Source organism: Elephantulus edwardii, unplaced genomic scaffold (genome assembly GCF_000299155.1).
Source record: "Elephantulus edwardii isolate Elephantulus edwardi_28Jun2011 unplaced genomic scaffold, EleEdw1.0 scaffold00051, whole genome shotgun sequence".
Taxonomy (NCBI): domain Eukaryota; kingdom Metazoa; phylum Chordata; class Mammalia; order Macroscelidea; family Macroscelididae; genus Elephantulus; species Elephantulus edwardii.
The window spans coordinates 3,672,951-3,680,014 of record NW_006399801.1 but is presented as its reverse complement, the minus strand read 5'-3'; the positions used below and the strand labels follow the sequence as shown (position 1 = coordinate 3,680,014).

The 7,064-nt window shown below is 38.0% G+C and overlaps 1 protein-coding gene and 1 pseudogene across 1 annotated transcript in view; one reads left to right on the top strand and one right to left on the bottom strand.

The window, feature by feature from the left end:
• The window catches only part of LOC102862122, a 4,753-nt pseudogene extending 2,407 nt beyond the window's left edge, over positions 1-2,346 (top strand).
• The window catches only part of LOC102869566 (bromodomain and WD repeat-containing protein 1-like), a 20,647-nt gene that overhangs the window by 8,395 nt on the left and 5,188 nt on the right, over positions 1-7,064 (bottom strand). The window lies entirely within an intron of this gene.

Sequence of the window (7,064 nt, the reverse complement as noted above, 5' to 3'; positions counted from 1 at the left end):
TTGACATTGAGCCTCAATCCATACTGAAGGCTACATTCCTTGACCCTCTGCAGCAAGCGCTTCAGGTCCTCCTCAGTTTTAGCAAGCAGGGTTGTGTCATATATCACAGACTGTTGATAGGGTCACCAATGTTGACCCTACATTCCCCCTCAGAGAGCCCAGCCTCCTGGATGATCTCTTCTGCATACAGGTTGAAAAGGTATGGAAACAGGACACATCCCTGGCGTACGCCCTTCCCAATTTTGAACCATGCAGTGTTTCCTTGCTCTGTTCTGACAACTGCCTCTTGGTCCAAGTATAGGTTTAAGTTGTAGTGCTAGCAAATATTCAAAACCATAGACTGCCAAAAGACTAAACCAATCTGTCTTAGAAGAAATACGAACAGGGTATTCCTTGCAAAAGGACAGTGAAACTTCACCTCATACTTCGGGCATGTTTATCAGGAGGGGCTATCCTTGGAAAATGACATCATGCTAGGAAAGGTAGAAGGTCAGCAAAAAAAGGAAGACCCTCAGGAGATGGATTTACACACTGTTTGCAATAACAGGCTTGAACATGGTAGAGTTTAAAAGTCTTCCACAAGCAATTGTTCATAGGGTCTCTATCAGTCGTAATAGACTTTAACAGCACATAACAATTTGTTGTCATTAATGTTATAAAACAAAATACATGTGAGTGAAAAAATGATAAATTTTTAAAATTTTTATTTTTAAAAAAGAGATCGAAGAACTTTCACTCAAATCACTTTAAGAATATTAACAGGTATTTTTTAAACAGTGAGGCAACACTTCCAGTCACAAAACCAAACTCATTACCACAGAAGAGATTTCAACTAAATAACCCTACAATGAAAGAATAAAATTGCCTTTTATGGCTTCCAAAGGAATAATTTGTATGGAAGCTGACTGCACAACCTATTTCTCCTGAACACCAGCAGCTGGTGGATTTGAATGGCTGACCTCTCATTGGCAACCAAGGCACCACCTGGGCTCTTTACCTTCATTCATTCTTTCATTCATTCATTCACTATTGTCAAGTCAGCTCTAACTCAAAGCAACACTCCAGCAGTTCTGTCGCTGTAAACTGCAATGGGAAGAGACAGGCCCTTTATTCTCACAGAGCTACTGGTGGATTAGAACCTTTGGAGACAGAGTCTTTGGATCAGCAGCAAAATTTACTACTAACTACGCCACCAGAGCTCCTTTATGCTCTACTAGGATAGCTATAATTTTAATTAAAAAACAAAAGATACAAACAACAAAAAAAACACAAGGCACTGACCAAGACAAACTGGAACACTCCAAGTTCTGCTGGTACTACAAAATTTGATATATTTACTAAGGGGTAACAACTATTTCAAAATTAAATTCTCAGCTGCAAATTAAACAAGTAAATGAACTTGCTCTTATAATAGATTTACAATTAAAACTTATTAAAGTTTTACTTAAAAATGTAAAAAATAAAGACACAACTTAATAAACCAAATACTGATTTCAATGGAAATAACATTTGGCAGTCTACTGCTCAACATTCACATATACACAAATCCTATTTAAAAACAGATTTTTAAAAAAACAACAAACTAAGCGAGCTCTGGTAGCCTAGTGGCAAGAAGCTGCACTGCAATCCCAGAGGCACATAGTTCGAATCTACCAGATGCTCTGCTAGAGAAGGAGGGACAAACTCCTCCTGTACCAGTCAGATCCAATTTGATGGTACCAGTCAGATCCAATTTAATGGTACACACACAAAAAAAGTAATAAAAGGAAAAAAAAATTTAAAAAAAAAAAAATTTACAGTTTCTGCTTTCCAGACCTGGCTGAGCAGGAGGCCATCAAGGGAGTTGACATCTGGCACAAGGACCACTGCAAGGGGCCCGAGTGCCAGGACATCCATCTCCAGATTCCTGGGCTAGAGGAATCAATCCCACCTTTCATCAGGCTGTGCTAAAGAAGCTGTTCATGAGCCATCACATCAACCAGCCACCCCTGTTCCTTTCTTGGATGATCCAAAAGATGAAGCTTCCTAGCCAGGAAAGTAAGACAATGGTGGTGATAGGGACCACAGAAAAGGACATGAGGGTTCAGGTGATACCCAAGCTGAAGGTGTATCCTCTGTGTGCAAGCAGCCAAACCCAGAGCTGCATCCTCAAGGATGGAGGCAAGATCCTCACCTTTGATCAGCTGGCTCTGGACTAGCAGAAGGGCTGTGGCAGAGGGGTGTAAAGGCATTTAAGCAAAGCAATGGACATCCTGCACTGCCACACCAAACCCTGGATCCACTCCAAGGGACAAAAGTTTGAGCGCAACCAAAGACCAAAGGGCCAGCCATGGCTACAAAAACTAACCACAGATCCTGCCCTGTTATTAAAATTATACTGGATGTAGAGGAGAGGGGAGGGGACACCGGTTTACATACTGTGTAAGATCAAAATACAAAAATCAGATGGATTGCTCCACAGTAACAAAGAGTAGAAATGGAGCTAAGAAAAACAATACCCATCATAACAGCTAACCACAATATTAAATACATTGGAGGAAATCTAAAGACACAAAACAACTATACAAAGAAAATAGCAAAACATTACTACATGAAACAAAGAGGGACCTGGAGATGTGGAAGAATACACCATGCTCATGGATAGATGCCTAAGTATGGTGAAAATGAAAATTCTACCAAAGGGAATCTAAAAGTTCAATGCAATTCCAAGAGAGATATTAATTCCATTCTTCAACAAAAAGAAAAAGGCATTTTCCAATTTTATCTGGAAAGAAAAGAGACCCTGAATAAGTAAAGCACTACTGAAAAATAGGAACAAAGCAGGAGGCATCACGTTTCCTAATCTCAAATTGTACTACACAACCATGCTGGTCAAGAGAGCCTGGTATTGACACAGTGACAGACACACAGATCAATGGAATAGAATTGAAGAGCTCAGCAACTCATCTACCCACGGTGAACTGATTTTTTACATGACAACAAAACCAGTTAAGTGGGAAAATAACAGCTTAACAAACAGTGTTTGCAAAATTGGAAAAGTGCACACATTAAACTCAAGCAAAACCTATACCTCACACCATACACAAAAAGTAGCTCAAGGTTGATCAGGGATCTGAAAGTAAACTCAAAGACTCTCAAATTCATCAAAGAAAATCTGGAACTACTATAGAATCCCTAATTCACAGCAAGAACAGACTTCCAAGCATCCTGAAAATCCTAGAATTGTTGTTGTGTTGTTGTCAGGTGCTGTTGAGTCATAGACAACTCATAGCGACCCTATGAACAAAGGGCCCTGAGCATTGTTCATAGAGTTTCCAGAGGCAAACCATTCTGGAAGTGGATGCCACTCCTGCTTCCAGGCTTGTTCTAATCGGAATCTCCAGCAAACACTGTCCACCATGGGTAGCCATTATCACATTTGACACATTAGTGTCACAGTGTTCAGCATCACAGCAACCACGAGTTACCTCTGTACAGCAATGCACAGACCAGTGCTATAACACCTAGAAGAATGTTTGACAGAAAACTAGGAGAGAAAAAAATAGATGAACAGGACCTTTCAAGAATTAAATCCCTATGCACATCAAAAAAATTCTCGAAAGGGTAAAAAGGAAACCCACAGACTGGAGTGGGGGGAAAAACTACTTTGGCAATGACGTATCTGATAATAGATTCATGTCTAAAATTTACAGAATATTCCTACTTCTCAAAAAGAAAACGGTAAACAGCCCAATCACAAAATGGGTGCCAGATATGAATAGATACTTCATCAAAGATGATATTCAGATGGGGGACATACACATGAAGATATGTTCAAATTCTCTAGCTCTCAAGAGAGATGCAAATCAAAACAACCATGAGACAGAATCTCACCCCATAGCAATAGCAAGGTTCAACAGAGCAGGAAACAACAAATACTGGTGAGGTTATTTGTGGAGAGACTAGAATCCTTAATTCACTGCTGCTGGGAGTATAACATGCACCACTACAGAAGGTTGTCTGGTGGTTTCTCAAAAGGGTGGAAATACAAATACCATTTGACCCAATAACGCCACTACTGGAAATATAACCTAAAGAAATCAGAACCACCATTCAAACAGATGTATGCACATCCATGTTTACTGCTGCATTACTCACAACAGCCAAGAGATGAAGTAACTCAAGTGCTCATAAAAAAACAAATGGATAGAAAAACCAAGGTACAGGAACACAGTGGAATATTACACAGCACTGAAAAATATGTACTAATGAAAAAATCACACTACTTAAGTGACCTTGGAAAATATCATGCTGAATGAAGTATCTCAGTCACAAAAGGATAAATACTATATAATACCATTATTATAGCAGGACTGACATGGGGGTTTGGGGGAGAATTACCAAAGGAGTTGATAGATAATGAACACTATATTGAAACAGATGAGGGAAAGAACTGTTTTTAAAAGTTATGATTAGGCATTATATGTATGACAATCTGGAATAAGAGGTGCACTGCAAAGTGGACTGGGGTAGGTAGATGGGAGGGGGAGAGGAAACTGCAACACTGAATGAATATTTTAAAAAAGGAAGTGAATTGGAAGAGAGAAAAGAGGGGGAGGGAGGAAAATGTGCAATGAGTGAATGAAAATCCAACTTTTCTGTAAATTTTCAGAAACTTTTTTTAAAAAATCTCAATAAAGTATATTCTTTTTAAAAAATAGCATAGACTATTATGGTTTAAAAAAAAGATTATTGTTTAGAATTGTATTAACCATGTGTAGGCATTTAAATTTTAAACTGGTTAAAAGGCAAGAAAAAAAAATCGACAGCCTCAAAAAATCGTTAACAGTATCTTGAGTTGAAACTGACTAGACCAAAGTGAGTTTGGTTTTCAGTCTTTATAGTCTATTAGATGTACAAAAGTCATCTGGAAAAAAATATCTACAATATTCTGAGAATTACGAAAATTTGAAAGAGACACGCTCTTAGAAAAAGTGTCAAAAGACTTGGTGAATATTGATTTGATACATACCTTCAATTTGTAAAAAACCACTAAAAAGTGCATTGAAAGTATGCCAATCTAAGTGTTTATGGGAGGCCAATAGTAAATATTTGTAATAAACTTGAATGCTATTTCAGGATGTGAGGGAGTCACGGTTCAAGCTAGAGTTCACCCTGAGGCACTAAGGCAATCCTTAAGAGTTTATCCGATTCTTGCATTTGCTATCCCCTCCTTCTGGAGTCAAGCAGAAGGTTTTCAACAGAAAGAGCTTGGCTTAATTTGCAGTGAATACTCTTTGTGATTTACTCCCTGATAATTTTCAATAAAGATACAGAGAAGCATGGCTTGAGGCCTTCAGTCATGGGAACTGCTGCCGCTGCCCTTTTCAAGCTCTCAGTTCTATATCATTCCTAGTAGTCTGTCTCATTATTAATATAAAAATACTTTACCCTCCATCTGCAACAAGTGTTCATATGCAACTATGTGTATAAACACACATACTCATAATATGGCATTATGAATAATGGGCTATTTTATAAGGCTAACACTGATGGATCAATAAATGGATCAAGATGTACTGACACAATGAGTTTAACAAAATACTCGGCCATGTTGGAGATCACATTCATGGAGCAGGATAGGGATAAGTTCATCTGTGAAAAGTTCTAATAGTTTTTAAGGACAGCATAACTTAAAGAAAAACCAGAAAAAAATAAAAATGGTGAAGTAGTACGACCTCTGCAGTAACAAAATTGTATACAGTACATGAAGGTTCATTATTTATTTACTTAAACCACTTAATAATAAAAAAGGTTTGTTTGCAGGTCTAGAAGCTACCCTTGACAAAAAAAAAAAAACCCAAACTCAATCTAAATTAATCCCTCACCCTCAACCAAGAAGTACTCTTGGGGAAACAGAAAAACTCACTGCTGATGACGTAGAAAACCTCCAGTAGGTTTCCAAGGCTGTAAATCACACAAGAGGAAATTGTCATCTTTCTCATGAAAAAGCCAGGGGTAGACTGAAACTACCAAGGAGGTACCACCTTTAGAAGATCAACACCCTAGGACACCACAGCTCCCTTTTCTTGGAGAAAGATGATAAGCCAATCAAATTAGCCAAAACAATAGAGCAATAAATATGGTTGTATGTCACTGCCAGACCACAGGCATAGTTTGAATCTGAATACATTGAAACAAAATTTCAGGTAGAATTATAAGCAATTTTAACCAAAAACTTAAAATTTTACTTGGGGAAAAAAGATAGCCATTAATCAGTCATAGCACTGAATTTCTTTCAAAATCTAAGCAATTTCCTCATCAAGTATCATGGCTGCCAGGTCATGTCAATATTTTTCTGCTTCTCCAAGGTTACTGTTTAACACTACCAACCATATGGCAGGGAAAAAAAATTAATCCTTAAAAATGTGACTTAAAACCATCTCAAAAAAATCAAATTCAGGAAGACCAATTATGCATTACGCAGAAATTTCCTAACTCAGTCCCTGAGAATGTTATTCAGCCATTTGTTGACTTAAAAATATTGAGAGAAAATACAAAAATTGACCACCTAAACAGCACCTTGCTACTTTCACTTGTTACTTGCATGCTGATTTGTTTATGTACAGATAAAAACAAGTTCAAGGCTCTTCTTTTCCACTGTTTTGCAAGATCCTGAACATAGCTTGGAAACTGAAAAAAAATCCTATATTCTAACATAGAAGTTGAGAAAAAATAGTTTCCAGGAAAATATTTCATTCCACTAAGGACAAAAGAACGACTAAAAGAGTTTTTAACAATGGGTAAAACAGAATTATATACTGTAAGGGCAACCAAAAATGTTGAGAGTACTATTCACATAACCAGGGAGTTCTGGTAGTCTACAGAGGAGTTGTGATGCCAATGAAAAGCCTTGAGGGGCAAATTCCTCCTATGAGATTTACAGCCTCTAAGACCTGCTGGGGAGTAAACTACTTGTTCCCACTTGAGGGGACATTCTCATTACGCCAGGAGTGTGTGAGGAGAAATACCATTTTAAGCCTGGGACATTCTCATTACGCCAGGAGTGTGTGAGGAGAAATACC